Source organism: Myzus persicae, unplaced genomic scaffold (genome assembly GCF_001856785.1).
Source record: "Myzus persicae strain clone G006 unplaced genomic scaffold, MPER_G0061.0, whole genome shotgun sequence".
Classification (NCBI taxonomy): domain Eukaryota; kingdom Metazoa; phylum Arthropoda; class Insecta; order Hemiptera; family Aphididae; genus Myzus; species Myzus persicae.
The window spans coordinates 561640-582405 of NW_019104155.1; the positions used below are offsets into that span (position 1 = coordinate 561640).

A 20766-nucleotide genomic window follows, 5' to 3' on the forward strand; every position below is an offset into this window, starting at 1 on the left:
CGATTGGATATTTAGTTTAATGTTCTATCCTAAAAAAACAATATTCATAAAATCATAAACTATAATAATAAACGTTTGGATGTATGAATTACCGAAAAAAAAACACAGATTTTGATAACACAAATACACGTCCCATTAACGCACAGTCTAAATACAACGTCTACGATGATATAACGTAGGTATATTATGCGTTCCAGTCATAGACTTTGTATTACTAGATAAAAACTGTGTATAACAATAGCATTGCGAGCGGCGTAAGGCATAACATATCGTAGTGATGTAGGCTATCTTATGAAAAAAATACAATAATCTCTATGTCTATATATCTTACCCTGCTACCCCGCACTACCTTTCGTACGAGTAGTCGAGTGACCAAAAAGCGCCCTCTGTGTTGTTACGCGCTTTCCATACACTCATTGCTTGTCTATAGTTGCTATGGTTTCATGCAGACGATTGAAAGTAATCTATTACACTATCTGTCTATCTGATACACTTCAGTGTCTACACTCATTATTTTAAAGTCTTTAATTTTTTAATCAATTTTTATCATAATTTTTGTTGGAAAGGTTTTTACTTATTGGATGACTACGTCATACATTTTAAATTAAGATATCATTTTCCGAAGCCTGTTATTTGTTGGAAGTATTTGTATACATCAAAATCGAATTATTAACGAGCAATAAATTAGGTATAAATATTTAACATTATGATGAATGTACCTATATTTTTCAGCGTACCCCTGTGCCGTCTAATTCTGATCTTCCGAACTTCAAATACACAACTTATAAGTTATATTTTTCAATTATTCCAGGAATAATAATATCAGTCCCCGATCAATTTCCTTATAATAATAAGCAAGAAATATAATAATATATAAGATATACAATATGTACTTATAATTACAAGTACCACTAAGTGCCTATTATTATTTTTATTCTTAATAATATTTTATTGTAACCCTATAGTCATCACTCATCATTGAGTTATTCGAAGGTTGCAGTCCGGCAATATATTTTATCTGTAAGCTCAAGCTTACCGTTTTTCAATTACCCACCTACTTTGTTAATGGTTGAAACGCTCACCTTTTATATTTTTATAACTTGTTAAAGTCCGTTTGCGTCCACATAGTCGTGCGCTCGTATATCAATGTAAATTATTATTTATTACCTATTAGTTATTACATTGCAGTATAATCATGTTTAGTTATATTCTTTTGTATTTGAAATTGCACGTTTAGAACGGTTCACCATAAATTATTGAATCTTATAGTACTTTAATATTTTTACCAAATATAATTATTTGTGCAATTTATTTTAGTACAATTGAGATCTTCCATTGCAACTAGTCTAAACGTTAATCGTAGGATTGTTCGATTGAATGTGCCATGTTTTCCACGATCAGTTATGACTTTTAATTACAAAATTGGGCACTTATTCTGTAAATATGGGTGCCGTGAAGCCGCCCATTTATCGACACTTTATAATTTGATTAGACAGCCTAGAATAGTAAAATCTAGACTCTAGATTTAATTGTTCCATTTGAGTGGTGGATTAATACTTACTACTTAGTAATGATTTGATCTATGAAAAGAAGATTCCCTGGAATAGTGTCAGAGTCAAGAGTGGGAATTATTATAAGAGATATGGTTCAGCGCTACAGGATTTTGGCTATTTCCTTTATATATTTGTCTTTATACCAGAGTGAAGGATATTGTTTGAAACGTAAAATGCAGTATATTTATGATCTTTTGATCACAATGTTTTTTCGCAATTAAATTGTTATATGTTTCACTTGTGTACTAAATGAACATGGTAGTATCCCATTATAAATTATACTATGATACAAATTCATAACATCAATTATTTTGGAGTTGACCAAATTATTTTATTGGTCTACCTATTTAAGTTTATTGGTTTATCTACGTTTTAATAAGAGTCATACTATTGACTAACGTGAACATAAGAGATCGTATGTCAGAAAAAAAAAATGAAAATTCAGGTGATGCATTTAAATAGGAATTGTTGTTGAAATAGTTTAAACGAAGAATTAATAATTATACTTCGACAACGAAAATGACTATGTAGATATTAAGGTTAGTTTATGAAACATTAATATTCAAGTATTTATAGGTATTAGGCACAAACGTTTTCTAACTATTTAGTTTAGTTTAAAATTAAAAAATATGTACTATTTAATTTATTAGTTGTTTCAGAAGTGGATATATTATTCTTTTGTATTCAATAAATTAAAAAAAAATGAACAATTAAATTTTATGATACAATTAGTAGAAGTGAGTAATATACATAATATGTAAATTCTGTACAATTGTTTAATAGTGTACATGGTTGAAAACGATGTTTAACATACGTCCAATCTCTTATTTTTTAGGTAAATTACTTAAAATTTTAAATATTTATTTTAAAAAATGTGATTGATAGCTTTTTATAACAAAATCTGCGTTGAGAATCACGTGTTCGATTAATATTTTATACACAATCAAGGAATTCATAATTTTTAATGCGTGCGTAATACTGTATTTCAACACCTAAATGATGCACATGTTTTTTTTTTGTGTTATTCGAGATTATAGCCAATTAATCATCTTAAATCAACCAGATAAAAAAATGAATTGTATCTTATTTATTTATCAGCGTGTAATGTAAAAAATTAAATTTCAATATTATAACTGCCACATAATATCGTATCGCCAATGTTGAGATAATAGTTACTTAATTAAGTTAGTATTAAATATGTATATTGTATACAACAAGGATATTACAAAGTTATATTTTAAAGCATATTAAAACGTTTCTATTATTATACTTATTAACTTATTCCATTCTCAGACTTTATTCATTGATCAAATATTGTATAAATACTTAATCATTGTTTTAAGCATTCATCGCATGAAGGGTTTCAAACATAATAAGACGTTTTAAAATTAATAGAGAAATACTATTGAGTATTGACTATTTACGAACTTGACCGGTGATTTTTTTATTGAAATTAATTCGTCCGACAATCGACATACCTTGATGTGAATAAAATTGACAGTGTTGGTATTTTTCAACTATCATCGATAAAAAAAATTTTTAATGTAATAAAAGGTTCCTTATAAGTTGTTGTGAGAAGAAATTAAAAAATTAAAAAGCTATTACTTATTGCCCTATACTACGGATCTATTTACACTGTTCCACTCAGGGTATAAAGTGGGAAAAAATTCCGGAGGGGACTAACTAACTAACTAACTAACTCCATATAGTTTTAAGCATTTCCATTTATAATTGTATGTATCATGTCTAATCTAATGTATACAATTTTAATTTGTTAAAGTGAACGCTTTTTAACAGCCGTCAGAGGTAGGGCCTTCCTGCGTCCCCCACTTTAACCCCTGGTTCTACTGAAATGTGGCTTTGATTCCAAAATTAATGAAAACAATATATATTTCATTATCTCAGAATCGTTTTTCGTTCTCAATGACATTCCTATCATTGAATAAAAATTTAACACATCTATCACAGTGACTCACTTACAACTTACTGTGGGTACAGCAGAATGATACCCACTTATGCTACCTCTCTTTAATTTATTATTAATCAAGTAATACTAATGACATGTAATTTATTAGTCATAATAATTTAATAGGTAGCTTTATAATAGTTTAACGTTAGTATTAAGTAGGTATATGATACCACAGGAAGGTTCGATTGAACAGGAAAAAAAAAGGAAAAAAAGAGGTATAACATCATAGAAAGGTTAGGTTACAACTAACAAAACAAGTTTTGCCTCTATAAATCCAAAACATATTATTTGTGCTACGGAATTCTATATATAAAAACATAGTAGGTACACCTTGACACTCGAAGAGCCTCACCCCCGGCTTATCCTCGGGAAATGGGTGACGTGGACCGGAAGTGATGAGACTCACTCACATACATATAGAATTGTATAGAACCATTTTACCGATATTATGTTGTCACACTGCACAACACATTTTTCCGGACTTACAATAACGGTTATAGGTTGAGAATCCAACGCCCGCACAACGGCGGACGCGGATAGCGAGGCCAGCGATGACCGCGTTTTTTTCTGTACACACTGACTAATCAGCGACGAGGTAGTGAAAGAGGTCACCCACCCCACTAAACTTAGCAGTACAACATTAACATAGATCGACTCAACTAATCTAATAAAATTGTTGGACATTGTTGGAGAACTTTTGAAATTTTCTGTACGTTATTTTCGTAATACTTAGTACTTATATTAACTCATAAAATATTGAATTTGATTTTACATAACAAAACGATTTTAATATGGTATATTTTATTAGTTTTACATAATGCGATAGAAATGTCGGAAGATGTTAGTTAATTTTCGGTGGGTTATATTTTGAAAACTTTGAAGTTTATTAAATTTATGTTTTATAGCACTTTCCCCAAATCTGAAAACAAAATGTCCAAATCATCGATTTTACTCTTAAATATTAGCGCATTCTATTTAAAAAAAAAGACAAGGGTCTATTTATGTAAAGTGGCACATACGCTTATCTAACTTAATAATAATATGCGGAGATACACTACAGCTGCATAATTGATTAAGGCGTTAGATTTTTTTTATAATATAGTACCTTCCACTATATAGATTTAAATATTTAATGTATGATTCTCGGGGCTGTGAATTTAAGTGAATGCAATGCAATCATACAATTTCATGAGAAATTCTACACAATTCTTAACCATGGGTTTATCTAATATAGGCATGACTATATTACTACTCGTATTATGATTTGGTATTATACATATTGAATTTATTAGTGTGATATTAAATATTATATAATTTATACCCTATCAGCTCTGTATTAATAATGTCCAGGAAAATTAAAGACATCCAACTGGTATCGTTTAGTACAAATTCTTTATTCTATTTTTAACTATCTTATCGGGTTTTTTTTTGTATCAATACTCTATACTCCTATCGACCAAAGATCTTTCAATAATAATAAATCTAAAGAAAAACACCTAAAGCATATTATAACCACCACACCGACGGCGTCTGCACGCGCGTGTCCAATTACATAATTAACGTTGAACGGTCCAACTAGTATAATATTGTGGTCGTGTCTATCCATATGGCACGCTTATGATATGTTATAACGACAACGACTTATCCAGGGAAAATTCGAATAAAGAACAACCGTTTCCACGACGCGTCGGTATTATATGAATATATGATACGTATTTTCTTATTATATCATCGATGTCAATGTGGATTGTAGGACTATACTTGGTTTAAAATAACCGAAATAGTTTTGATATTAGAATCATTCAATATGAAATATATCGAATAAGTATTAATTTTAAACACTTACCACGATGCAAATAAAATATCTACAAAGCATAATGCATTTTTTTCTTATTCTATAGTATCGATGGGCATTGCATTCAGTAATCAGTAACGGCAGTAAATATATAGATCTTAGAACGGTGAAGTTTTTAAAGGAAATTCTGTTGTGAGAATACACAAAATGTGAGCGAACTGCATATACACCTAAGCGTAACTGTAAGTAGTATAGTAAACAAAAATGTTCGTGTGTTAGAAAAAAAATATAATTTCACTGTCTGGTCTCGACTTTGAGGTTAACTTTCCTAGCAGTGATACTCAGTGACAGTATCGTTTTTCTGATGTAGACACAATTATATGACGTTGGTGATCTATGGGCGCAACTAGACAAATATTTTTTGGGGTGCATGAATTGTAAAGTATCCAGACCCCTAGCACCTTACGCTGCATAAGAAAATTAAATTGTCACAAGTACTTTAATACTTTAATATAATTTGTCTGTCCAGTAAATTATATTTCTTAAATTGCTACTAGTTCAGGACGAAGTGGCCCATTCTCTCGATTACCCAAATCAATAATGCCATTACAATTAGTTGTATTTAGTTGAGGACTTTGTAAATCTTTTGAACCATAAGTAGAACAAAAACTATGTAACTGTGTAACTGAAAGCCCTAGAATCTAAATTGTCTGCAGTTTCTGTTTAATATTTGTTTTTTTTTAACTTTAGGTAAGTACTGTAATGCTTTAATATTATTAATTATTATAGAATATAAGTCAAAGATAATATGGTATATAAATATTGACATATTTAATTTTCATAAAAAAAACAGTAAAAATTGTTTGAAATAAATAATTCAACTGTTTATTGTATCTCAAAACTTATAGCAATGTTTAAACTATAAGAATGTTAATGTACTCGCATTCATAGTGCTGCATCCTGATATAGCTAAAGCAAAATATCGTTACCCTGTGTTCAAAGTCATGTCGTAAATGTGTAATAAAATATTATTATAATGATTACTGTCGCAAATAATTATGTATTTGTACTATACAACATTAAATAAGCTAAAGATTATTTTATAATATTTCGGTATAGCTGAGAACATATGTAATAGCGAATTACTCAATATATAGTATACTATAGTATACCATATAATAAAAATATAAAAGAAAAAGGCTTTTATTTTTTAGTGGTGCACAAGTCCTTGTCCATTCCCTCCTAGTTGGGCCAATAGGGTGACTTTGTTTTCCCGCTTTCCTTCGGTGTAAAGCCGCGTCACGAAAACCAGACGGCCCAACCTGCAGTATATTATATAATTTATACTTTATTAATAATATAATGTATTACAGAGGATTACGTTGAGTGTGATTAACGTCCGAAAAGCAAACATGCCTACCCATTTAAATGATTCGTCGAAAAACCAATTACTCATCTCTCGCGTCATTGTAATAATACGATAAACTAAACACGCACGTATATGGTCGAGTGCATTTTTTTACTGTCCAGTACCCACCCGGCCGAGGACATTGCACGGGTCAAGTAGAATGTGACACACATTATAGTACAGTGGACGCAGCTTATAAGATTCAATTTGGGACCAGCACAAAATGAGCCTCATAACCAAATAAACCTTATAGGAGAAGTGGGGAAAAACGGAAAAAAAACATTTAAAATTAAATAGTAGTTTGGTACTTATCTTTATTTTACATGTTATCATTACATAATATTTATTAATTATTAAAAATGTGTAATTATTGTTTGTTTTTTGTTATTTTCAACAATTATATTGTATTGCTTATTAAAATTAGTGCTAAGGTAATGTGATATTCGATAACAATTGCGATAAAAATACCTAAGGCACTAATTGAAACCACTACACTAATACAACTCAATAATAACTATAAAAATTAACTAATTAGATATTTTCGAAATTTTACCAAAAGTGACTACATTTTCTGTAAATTTTTTTCGAAACTGGAAGGGTCCTTGAGTAAAATGTAAGTCTTATAACCGACTTTATTAAATGTATTTATTGATAATTCCAGATAGGTGACGGTAATTCTTATAAGCTGCGTTCCATATATTACCATTACCATTAGGTAAATACATAACACTTACTACCATAGTACACCTGATTCCAAACACGTGTTTGCATCAAATTTTGTTACAATTTTAAAGTCGCTAGCTACATAATTTGATTGATGATTGCACGAAGTTTCCCTCCTCCCTAATATTACAATATTATTATTTTTTATACCAGACCGGGAAATGATTTTCAAATTCTAAACACAATTTGCAAATAAATTGGTCGTGGTGGTGGGCCAACTTACGCACATCCCACATATTGCATAAAAACACAATTTCACGATGAAACAACTACGTGCGTGTATTAAATTTTGTTTCAAAATCGCAAAAAATGAATTGAAAACACTTGACTTCTGAAGGTACAATTCTCTACCTGAGTCGTTGTGTAACTTTTGACTGATTCCAATGTTTAAAAAATGGCCGGATCTCCGTTGAATATGACTTGAAAAGTCTTGGACGAACTTCAATACCGTGGACACAGATATCAATCTTCAGATCATCTCATTACTCTCGTTCAACGATATATGATTGACACTCCCATACAGTGAAATAACCAGTGAAGTTTTCATATCAATCCTGTTATTCGATGTTAGTAGATGATTTGCTGGACACATTTAACCTCTACGGCTATTCGGAAACTGTCAACAGTGGACCAAATGAAACATTGCACCAAAGTGTGTTAGGAACTACAAAATCTAATTTCCAATGACTCAAATTGAATAGTATCAATTATGACCGGGTGACGAAACCTATTGAAATGGATGTGATCCTGAAACCAAAGTCTAATAGTCGAATTCGAGGACATTGAAACGACGAGACCGTAAAACGGATGACCGCTGCGGTGTGTATGCGAGCAGAGTTTCCTTCTTGGACTGCACCGCGGCCCTCACGCACCCGTTGACGTCATCGCCACCATCGCCGACGCCTCCGTCGCAGCAGCAACCGCAACCGTCGAACGGCGCGCTGCGTAGCCGTGACCTCGGTCCGATATTGGTGGGGTCCGGGGGAGGAGGGGGGGAGCGGCTAGCGGCGCATCATCGGTCTTTATATGCACCGGTGGACTCGCGGGGCCGGCCAATTGTCGCGGAACCGTTGTCGTACCTACTGCAACCGTGGTATCATAGTATAACTGTTGTGTTATTGTTTTGCGCGCGTAACCGGTTTACCCGTTCGAGTCCCGCAGCAGAGATCGATTAGAGTCCGCAGTCCGTTTGTTTTATTTTCATATAATAATTGTTCACTTTGGATTTTGTCTAATTTCGTTCATCGTTTACGATCGATTATCATAATAATTACCCATCTGAAAACTACCACTCCCGTGAATATCCACGTCAGATCGATCTAGGAACGAATTTCCTCGAGCTGTCTACGTCGTTGCACCGTTGTCCCCGAACTGGTAAGTCGAACGAGAGACTTGATATCATACTTATAATGCTTTACATAGTCGTTAGTATTATACTACACTTAGTATTTCAAACACTATGATTGGTTTTGTTAATATGTTTTTAAATAATTTTAAGTCGTTATAAAATACAATTTTACAATTTTTTATCTTTACTTACCATTTTTCAAGTTTTTAATTTTTTGAATGACCATATTATACTACATTTTTAATTACACATTCCGAAGAAAAATATTATTCAGAGTTTTTCGATACATAAAAATAAATTTTAGGACGAGTATTGAATTAGTAATAACTTATAAGTGTTTAAAGTTTTGATGAGCAGAGTAGTGAACCAACTTTAGGTGAAGTGCCCCTGTGCTACTCCAATATCAACTCATCTAAACTTTTAATACATAATTATAACTCAGAAACTTTTCGTCCAAAATTCGATTTTTAAGCAACATAGTATCGGAAAAATATTCTGCATTGGAAAAATGAACTAAAAATGTATATTATTGTCACTAAAAAAAGAAAAATTTAAAGTTAAAACAATAAAAAATAGTATGAAATGAAGTATTGTAACAATATAAATAATATTCATAAATTGTCTATCTGGTATTATAGTCCTGTTGCGTGTCAGGGGAGGAGGGTCTTTGAGCAAGACCATCAAGCGACAGTTTTATATCAGCTATATAAGGTAAAGGATATAACATCACAACCATTTTAAATAAGGGAGGAAGGTTTTGATTTTTGTTAGTCTTTCGTTAGATCCAATGGACGCCGTCACGTCGACGAACCGCGCACAGTATGAACGTCATACATCGAAACACATCATAAGTCATAACTCGCGTCCCAGTAAGTCCTAAAATTTGTGCCACATGCATCAAAACCACATCCACTGCCTTTATACCCACGATATTTGGAGTAACTATGATAATCGTATATTATATATACGTATGTATTAAACATTGACGATATGTAGTCAAACTATATTTAGCAGTCGTTTCCGAGGCTCGGTTTGACGGTCATCCATCCCCGACCTAGCGGGTGTGCAACAGATGGCGCGTGCCAAAGTTTGTTTGTCGCCGCCGCCTAGAAGTCTGCATCGGCGGCTGCTGGGGGGGTGACGCTTATTCAAACGACCGAAAAGTTTTCCGACGTTTTTGAACTGTCCTACCTTGTCATCGCAACAACTCGATGTGTATATTATGTAATATGCATATTGTTGACGCGAGTCGTCTGTTGTTCGGCGTATTATTCTATAGTTGTACATACCTATTATACTTTGTATGCACCTTCAGTGTTACTCAAAAAACGAACTTTTGCAAAACAGTTTTTTCGTTTTGGCCGTTCATTTATTCACCGTCTGCAATCGCTGCAAACGCGGGTCGTCATATTACTTTTTCGAAGATATATATTTTTTTTTTAATCCGGGATGAACAATATAGTCTATATATATTACACATAGGTATATAAAACTTTGGGTGTAAACAACCGTGTATAGGCTTACTACGCAAAATATGCTTACGGTTGAAAACTAATTTAAAATATCGATTCTCAAAACGAACTGTTTCAGTTTCAGTAATTGTTTCGCAGTAATTAATTTTCATAAAAACATTTTTCATCGTACATTTTTCCTATTTTACGTGTATTGTTTAAACTTGGAAAAAAAATGTTATCGTATTTTTTATTTCTACAACAATATCGTGTAGGTGTAGATGTGTTAGACGTGATCTTCTAGGATGGAAACAATATAAGATAGGGTAGATACTCTTCAATGCAATGTTATGAAATTGTGAAATTTTATGAAAGAGTTTGATAAAAAAAATAACAACTTATATTAGCTAGCTCTTGTGATGTTTGATAGACATATTATTATATTGTGTTATAATAGTATATGCCATATTAGTATAAATTAAAATTATTTTTGATTTAAAATTGTATAAGAATGTCATACAAGATAAAAATATGTAATATATGAATGAATCAATGATATCAAAGTTGTGAAACTAAATGCAATAAGCTATGTAGTATTAATATTTTTTAAATGTCTTATCTAATAAAAATAATTTGATTGCAAACGAAGTAATTTATATAGTTCAGCATCATTCTAATAAACTCTAAACAAAATCTTTATTCATTGTATTAGTTTCAAAGATTCAAAAATCAAATCTATTATCAAAAGTTAAAAAAATGAAATTATTTTTAGTGTAAAATTCAGTAAATTAATTTTGGACGGAAAAAATGTAATTCAAATTAACATTTCTCTGTCGTCAATATTAAATATTAGAAAAAAAGTCTATATAAGTATGCATTTTAATACACTCTCACGATATTTTCATTGGGTACTTGATGTAATTATCAATATTATAATTGTAAAAACTTGATTTTAGTATTAAAGTTCAAATCTCAAAAAGGTGCTGAATTTTAATCGCATACTAGCAGTGAAATAATACTTACTATGCCTAGTGTGTTATAGAGGTTTGCTTTTGTTAAAATACATTTGAATATTTTAGTTAAACAGTCAGAAATGTCTTATTAATATCACTAGTTTTTACTATATTACACTATATACTTATACTACTATATAGTGGTCTCAAGTCAAGTCTTTTTTTGTGGTTGCTACTTCTTACTTTACTACCAAACTACTAAACTGAGCCCTCAAAAACTTGCAAGTACGCCATTGACCGCGGTATCGCGAAAAACGTGACTACTCCGGAAAAGATGAATAGTCATAACACATTAACATGACCCTGGAACACGCGATGTGTTTAGGGGCAATACACGGAGCTTACGTGTAGGAGAACGTCTTATGAAAACATATCAAAAAGAATCGAATGACGTCAGACAAATAGCAGTGAATCAAACGATAGCAATATTGCGACCGTCGAGATGCTAATGACGTCAAGTATACCTGCAGCAATCCCTGCGCGCTTTAAGTTGATCGATCCGGCGCATACTAATGGAGTCCCATACCTGAATAAAAAAAAAATAATATACATTTTGAGTCCTGATACAAAAGAAAACTATACCAATTAAATCTTCGATTGGGAAACGAAAAATATACTAATCGAGACTTTGGAAAAAGTAAAATATATCAATTGACTCCATAGTTTCATTTTTATTTTGTATAATTATTCTATGTGTATTGTGCATATAATTCTGGTTAAAATGAAAATACTAGCAATGTTGAGTACTTAATACTATATAGGTAATGTATTATAGAAGGTATATTAACCAAACCTATCTTAAAGAAATTAATAAAGAAAACGAAATTAGAGGAAAATGCAGCTATATTACAAACAAAGCAGCAAATATCATTATTTGAATACAAACAAAAATATCACATTAGTTTTTAATATATATGTGTGCATGTATACATAGTATGAAACATTCAATTTATGTATTTATTATTTTAAACAAATTAATTATAATATAAAGTTTATTACACACATTCTTATCAAATTTGTAAAAAAAATCAACATTAAAAACCATGTATCTGTAGATTTTTCTCAACAAATATTCAGAAGTTTGTAAAAAGTGGAAAAGAAAAATATTTTTTTTTTCGAAGTTTGACAGGACACTATTAGTATTAAAACATGGTCTCAATTAGTGTTATATTTTCTTATTTTAATACTCTGTAAAAGGTTTTATTTGGACCCAGTTCGTATGTAGCCGATCGATCGATCGTGGCATATTTCCACTCTCCGGAAACCGACGGTTCGCGGAAGCGGTGGTCGTGCATCCTCCGAGCGGTGTCGTCATCCGGGGCCCGGGCAAAACTGCAGTGCGGAAGGTATTTAGAAGTAATTAAAAAAAAAACCCCACTATCGTCCATTCGTCCGACTGATGTACGAAATAATACTGAAAGATCTCGTGGTAACTATAATATTATAATAGTGTATGTAATACGTTTGATTAATAATAATAATAATAATAATGTTGCCAACGGCCGTCGTGCACGCGTCGTTCAAGGACGCAGTGTGTAACCGTACGCAACGTGACCTGGTAGGATTCCCAGGTATTACGTTATATATAGGTACATCTATTGGTCGTGATTTCGATCTGCGAATGCGACGAAGTCCGAAAAACATCGTCTAAATGTATATTATAAATTGTCGTGTTACGGTTAATACCGATGTGTCACTCCGAAATATTTAAACACCAATATTCGTTGCCGTTTTTTCTGTACAAACATGATTGATGGTTTTATTTAAACTTCCGTATTTAACCGTATTTAACCGTCAATAATATTTTATGGCGCCGTTTTTAATCGGAAACGGGTTGGCGCTAATTCGACTCGGATAATAATTATTATTATCGTAATATCGTAATTTCGTAGTTTATTCCGAGACATTCCGTTTGTGGTTAAGTGATGAGATATTCCACATTTTCAAAACGACATTCTGCGACGACTGGTCGAATTTTATATTCAAAAATATTTATCACGCCGACTGCAGGACGGTGGAATACCTATTTTACGATTTCGTTTCGGCGTCGGCGGCGATACCTACATATTAGTAATATGTTAATACCGTTGAACGGTTCGATTGATTGTCAGTTGTACATATTGTTTTATGCATGTATTTATTTATTTATTTGTGCATTAGATGACATATTGTGAAAATTAATATTTTACTGGTTATGCGTTCGATCGTGCATAATATTAAATGCCATTACGATTGCGCAATATTAAACATCCGAATTGTCGAGAACACTGAAAGGTTGTGAAACGATTAGGTACGAAGGAATTTCACGTGTGAAAGTTACCGGTTTTTAAGTGTGACTTATATATCTATATTTTCCTTTATACGATAGACTTGTGTAGGGTTATTTTCGTGTACATTAATCCCGAAATTCTAAATTTTTGAATACAACTATAGTATGTTAATATAGTCAACGACCCGAGATCTTCTGAAGTACCTATTCACAGCAATATTTTCATTTAACTTTGTGAACAGTATACCGATTTTGTTATCAGATATACAAAAACTAATGTGTTTTAATGTTTTGAAATATGTTATTTGAACTAACTTATTATAAAAATTCTCTAACAATTAAATTGAATAAAAATTCAATTTAGTAACAACTTCTTCTCGATAAAATTTACATTTTAATCATTTTAAACGACCGTCTCTCTGCTATTTTTATTTGTCGTAAGTATTTGTATGTAATATATAAAATATACATATTAAAACGCGAAAGGTATAAACCTATAAAAATTTTAAATTGAACAGCTATGAATTGAGATAATGGTATAGCAGTATAATATAAATTATAATTCCTACTATTTATTGAATAAAAGCAAAAATAAATAAAAACAATTATTATACAATACTATAATGGAATACATTATCTGAATATTATTTCAATCGACACAATGCTTTTAAATAAATAAATAAATAAATAAAATTTACGAAACAATTTTAAATTCTAAAGGTATTCATATAGTATTTAAACGATACATAGATACATGCACAAATATCAACTTTTTCAAATATTATGACATATATAGGTACAATAGTCAATAATAAATAATACACTTTTGTAAACTTGTTCAAATTAAAAAATATATTAACTTAATAAAATAAAGTTTTACTTTACAGCGAATGGAACTTATATTAAAATGTTCAATAGTATAATTTAATATCTTCGATTATCAAACACTGACTTGACCTTTTATCTTTAACAGAGTTCAAAAAAATAGACATACAATTATAATTAAGTCTACATCCTGTTCGGCCAATACTGATAATCTTATAAAATAATATCATACTAAAAACGTAATAATTGTCTGTTAAAGAGTATAATATTATCTAGGTAACTACCCATGTTATTATTACTTTTGTATAGACAAAATGTCTGTACCTTGCATATTGCATATTGCATAATCTCGAATTAGAATTTACGGTGTAAGTACCTACTTATAACAATGAGTTTTTTAAAAAAACATAGATATGAGAAAATAATTACTAATATTAATATATATATATGTATATTAAATATAATGCATATTGAGTTAAAAAGTTTTAAATATATAGTATATATATTAATTTTTTTATTGATTTGGAAATACAACTCCATTAGTTAAAGGTCCTAGATACTATTTGCAATTTTCAATTAGATACTATGGAGTTAATACTTAATAGAATTTCAACTCTATACGAAAGAAACTTAAAAATCCTATGGAATTTAATAGAAAAACTTGAAAATTTTTAAGTGAATTCAATGTATTAATTAATATATCATAAATTATACATAATATATTATATATTTTTAGACAGTTTTTTCTTTCAATATCTATTTGAGTAGGTAAGTTAGCATGTTTTATTCTAATCTGTTTTAAAAGATCTATATTATGTTTTCACAAAACTATAATTAACTCTTAATTAATAACATATAAAAGTGTTTATCTGAAATTTAAAGCAATATTATTATTCAGATATTACGCATCTACACAACCTTTTAATCTTGATGAGAATAATACAAATTAATTTGTTAAAAACAAAAAGAATATGAACAATTTAACTTCTTTGAATTTATCAAAGTCGTTCTTGTTCATCTTAAATTAAAAAAAATATATATTAATCGTATTGCATTAATTTTTATAAATAACATCTTAGACTATGTTTTTTTTAAAGAAGGTACCTTAAATAAATTACCTATTCAATTGGCTCAGTTAAATTCACTACTGTAGCTATTCAGCTTAAAATTAAATCTATGTACAAAATGTTTTCATCACTAGCAAAGTGTTGTTGTAGTTAATTGTTCTTGTAAAACCTATATTCCACCGACTATACGTCATATTCGTGGGAAAGGCAAATTGAAAACAATATTTCAAATAAATAATGTTCTTACATCAAATGTTATTGGTGTCCGTGATATTCGGAATTGATGAGATAAGCCAATTATTATTAAAGATAATGAAGCGTATAAATAGTAAAAATTAATAATTAAAGGAAACCATACAGAAATAATGGTGTTAATTACGTTACAATGCTTCACCATTGTGTAAGCTTAAAACATATTGTTATAAATGTTTTTATAAAAAAATTTAAAATGACCATAAAGATTAACATTTTAACCAATAACCGCTTCTTGTATACTAATACGTATTACTCCTATTATATTATACGGGGAAATGCAGAGCTCAAACTACCTAATTGGTATTAAACCTGAATGTGTTCCATTTGTATCCACATTTTGTCGAAAAAATTCTTTTGATCTTTACAGAAAATCGAACTCTTTTTTATATTTTGTTTTCACAGTGATCCTACAAATAGTTTACTGTACAATTATATAGTTCTATTGGGTTATCGGTGATCCTATACTTGTAGATCTCAATATACGAATTACGAACAAGTATTATTTCATTTTGTATCCACGTCGTATTATCATTTTATTATTACCCATGTAGCGCTTGTAAATAATAAGCATTTGAGTACCTAGTAAATATTTTTTGGGTCAATTAAATTTTTTCCGTACTTCACCGGGTCGATTGGATCGTTGACAGGCGCGGGAGTCGTGTCTGATTACGGAAAAACACTCGCGTGTGCGCCTCCGGTAACCTGCATATATACATTATTTATATATACGTAGAGGTACATACAGAGAGAGGCGTTCCACAACTGTATAATAATAATAATAATAATAATAATCAATCGACACAGAAATCCGATCGAAGAACAAACCGTCTTCTCCCGAAGTCGCGGAGGCCGCGCGCGAGCGTTAAAATAATATTATCATTCGCGATCCCGTTTCGTGTCGTATCCTCCCGCCGCCGCCGCCGCCGCCACTGTAGTATTGTATATAATAACATATTATGATGTACCTCCATAGTTTAATATTATATATAATATATATTTATATATATCTATATTATTGTTATTATGCACGTCTTAAGCGCTCGTCTCTCATTGGCCTGCACGCTACGACCCTCCCCGAGGCGCCGCCGAACCCGATATTAAAATGATATTATTACTCTCGTATTTTACATAAGCGTCCGCGGCCGCCCGGTATTTTCACGCCGAGATCGACTTCGCGGATCCGTTGGACGTGGGCGAGAAGGAAAAAAATTCGATTTGATATGTTCCGTTGAGAAATCGCCAACTTACCTATAGGTACCTATTATTATTGCGACACGCGTGCGCGCTTTATCGTCGTGACGGTCGACCCATCACGAGCGCCACGCCGCCGATAATCGACATACTATCTATATCATGATATTACTATTTATTATTATATAAATAACGATTACTGTACTTACATCGCCTTCATATTGGCCGAGTCAAAATATCTTGTTGGGGAGACCCGACTCTCAGATCGCTCGGAATGTAGGACTCTCGATGCAGAATTCGAGAATTTGTGTGTTTAGTAATTAGTAAGTAGATATAGTTTTGTCTGGTTCGTCTCACTGCGGACCCTTCGATATCGCACGGTATACATATTTATCAAATCATCTAAGTTTAATAGTTTCAAATTTCTCATCTATCTTCAAATTCTGCACACGTAGAAAATGGTTGATTGAGGTGGTAGACGACTAGCTAGACTAAAGCTTTAAGGTTTATTATATTTAAATGTATTTCCAGTATTTTCGATGTCACTGTTTAGCTAAATGTCATCACCGCATTTAAAAATCTCCAATAAGCACGGGTACAGTTTGTTTTCTCACTTGTCTTATGCTGTCTTATAATATCGTTTTGACATTTAATGGACTTCGATTCAACGAGATAATTTTCATTCTTGGCTAAAAATGATTTTGTATTTACCTTCGACTCACACCAAACAGTCCATAGTATAAACGTATTTATGTGATAAGATTTGTAAGTTGTGTACGACTGTTGTAAAATAATATTCATTGGACAGACGTACTGAAATCATTCAAAATAATACAATGAAACCATCTGGCGCTGTTTATAAGCTAGGTCAGGCAATGTGCATTCGTGGTTTAACGAGAAACCTATAATTATTGTCGTCGTTTTGCTCAAAAATCGTGAGACAAGTCTGCCATATACAGCGTGTTGTTTACCATCGCTTAACACACGGGGATGAGTCCGTGTTTAACGTGTTAGGTGTAATGTATATTAATGTGGATTATAAGATCTTAGTAATGTTTAGTACTTATACATTTTTATTAAAAATTTTTATTTTGATCATGAATGCCTTGAACATGTATTTGATATATTATATTGTAATATGTATTTTTATCATTATTTTATTTGATTAAAGCCGCAACAACGACGGTTTTTGGCTTATGACATACAGTAATAGGTTACAATGGTTTATAGTAAGATTGTGCTGAGTTAAATACGTATCTTATGTTATATTAAATTGTACAATTTATTGAATTCTAAGTATTTCATCAATTTTTTGGTGTTATCTGGATCTGTACTCAACTATTATTATGAATTATAACCATACATATTGACTGCTTACGATTATATTTCAATTACAAAGATTTTATGTGAAAGAATCACATAGAAAAAATATTTTCAGTTCACATGGACAAAAGGTCCCACAAAACATCCATTATACTAATATACAACATTACAACGTGTATCTGATGAATCCAAATAGACCAAACTCCGATTAGGATTTAGAAAAATTTTGTTATTACAATGTATTTCTTTGCGCATTCTATATAAAGTGGGTCCGACTAGTCCGAGGAGAATAATATTTGTTTGAAAAAAATAATAAGAATTCATCCAGGTCGAAGTTCTGCCGTTTTTAATTTTTCCAACAATTATTTTTTATCATTCCTTTAATGGAAAATGCGTTGAAAAAAATGGAATAAACAATGTTTATCGTCTTTCTTTGGATTATTTTTATTTTTTACTGTGTTTTACCTACGTTTCATCACGCAATGACGTATATTTAAAAAAAAAAAATTCTCGGAAAGAAAAGAAGAAAAAAATCGCGTTCCTTCATAAAATGACTGCACACTACAACGCTTTTCGAGCTTCTTGCTTTTCACTCATACCTACATTTTTATTTTTTTTTTACGAGCGTCGGCGTTTGCACTTTCACGTATTTCATCATTAACGTGTTACACCCCTCACGCCGAGAACAATATTAAAACTTTTGATGTTTCAATACTCTTTGCAACTACACACATTTTATTCCACACACACACTACGTATTTCTATTTCTATATATATAATCTGTGTGTTTGGCCGCTGGACGGGCAGTTGCCAGCATGGTTCGTCTGAAAGATCTGCGAATATAGAAAACGACACTACGCATTATTCAGCTTGTATAGAACTTTAGTGGCCCACAAATCGCGTTGAATAGCACATTTGATATTATCATATGTATCCAAATAAAATGTAATGAAGAAATATTGTGAATTGGAAACCCGAAAATACACTGTATTTCATTGAATATTTAAATTGAACACAGATTGTTCTTTATTCCTCATTTTTGATATTTATCAATATGAAAAATTGTTTAGTGTCAAAACGTTAAAGGGATTGGTGGAGGACAGCTTTAAAGGGGTTGGAAATAGGTAATTATTAAATTACATGCATGTGGGTCTTGTAAATGTGGACCTAGTAACTAGTAAGTGATCATTTACACTAATGAGTGTATGTAAAAGAAATAGCAGAGCGCCCGCATGCCCATGTATAAGTGACCACCTCAGCGTTGAGCTCGTGAACGGTAAACAATTCATAATGCCATAATACTTCAGAACACTGATCTGAATTAATTATAATGTCTATTTAAGTTAGTCCATATTTTAAGATTTCTGATTTTAATTCCGAATAATTGATGTTTGAAAATTCCTAAATTTAAAAATATTCGAACTAAATTTTTAGGAGTTGGGGGTGAAATTGTTAAAATTAGAGCAGGACATAATAAAGAATCCAAATCAGTTTTCAAAAGTATTATCGCATTACTAAGTCGACAAGTCGATCAGTATGATAAATAAAATATTGGTATGTTTTTGGCTAAAATAACTGATCACCACCAATTCTCTTAATATTAGAAATACTCCCTCAGATTTTCTGTACTATATTGTATATTGTGTAATTATACTATATTAATAATATAAAATATTATTTTTATGATTATTGTAGTGCTTGTGACAGAAATTATTTATTATGTTGGTACAATATTACCACGAAATCGTATAAATATTAATACATTTTTTTTTCATTTATAAGACAGGTATTTACATCTATATCATCCATGTATACACTTGGTGTGGTAATTTTCCCGTTAAGATAGCTAAGAAATATAGTTTACGTAGACAACGGGAAAATTGTATTGCGACTCTTTTGTACGAGTACCCATAAAATAAACGTAGTAACACAAATAATATTAACATACGTAGGTACCTATATATTATGTACAATGTACCTTATAAATAAGCTCGCATATTATTATATGAACCAATTATCTTAATATGTATATTATATTTACTGTACTAGCGTCATCATTGATTTACGACAAATCGTGAATGTGCGTTTAATATGTATATGATACTAATATGTACACATAATATTATTAGATTACATTACAATAAAATGTAAACACAACGATCGGCGGCTGCGCGGAATGTTCCGGTTTCAAAATATCACATCCTTATTGTGGTTGTTGCGAACCGTTTTATTTGCGACGCAAGTTTTTCAACCAACGCGTATAATACGGTATAATATTAATTTCAAAAAAATGTTAACCGTACCCATACAGATGCTGAGCGGCACGTACGCGCGAGTTTATCGAAGTCGTTTTCCCGCCTTGTCAAACAGTTAATTTATTATTCTTATTATTACGACGATAGCATATTATTAAAATGTATACAATAACATACGATTATATTATTATACCTATCATTACAGTATGAATGTACAACATAACAGAACCCGTGCAAATTGAAATTCTTGTAGTTCTTCGCATTTCGTTTTAATGAGTTTATTATTGTTTTTTTTCTTCTTATTTTTGCCGGTATGGCACG

General features: G+C 31.1%; 1 protein-coding gene across 1 annotated transcript in view; it reads left to right on the forward strand.

Moving 5' to 3' along the window:
• The first annotated feature begins 8481 nt into the window (after positions 1-8481).
• LOC111039354 (astakine-like) overlaps positions 8482-20766 on the forward strand; it is a 44259-nt gene continuing 31974 nt past the window's right edge. The window contains exon 1 of the mRNA XM_022322843.1: positions 8482-8822. The gene's annotated coding sequence lies outside the window, so the exon portion shown is untranslated. The remainder of the gene's footprint in view (positions 8823-20766) is intronic.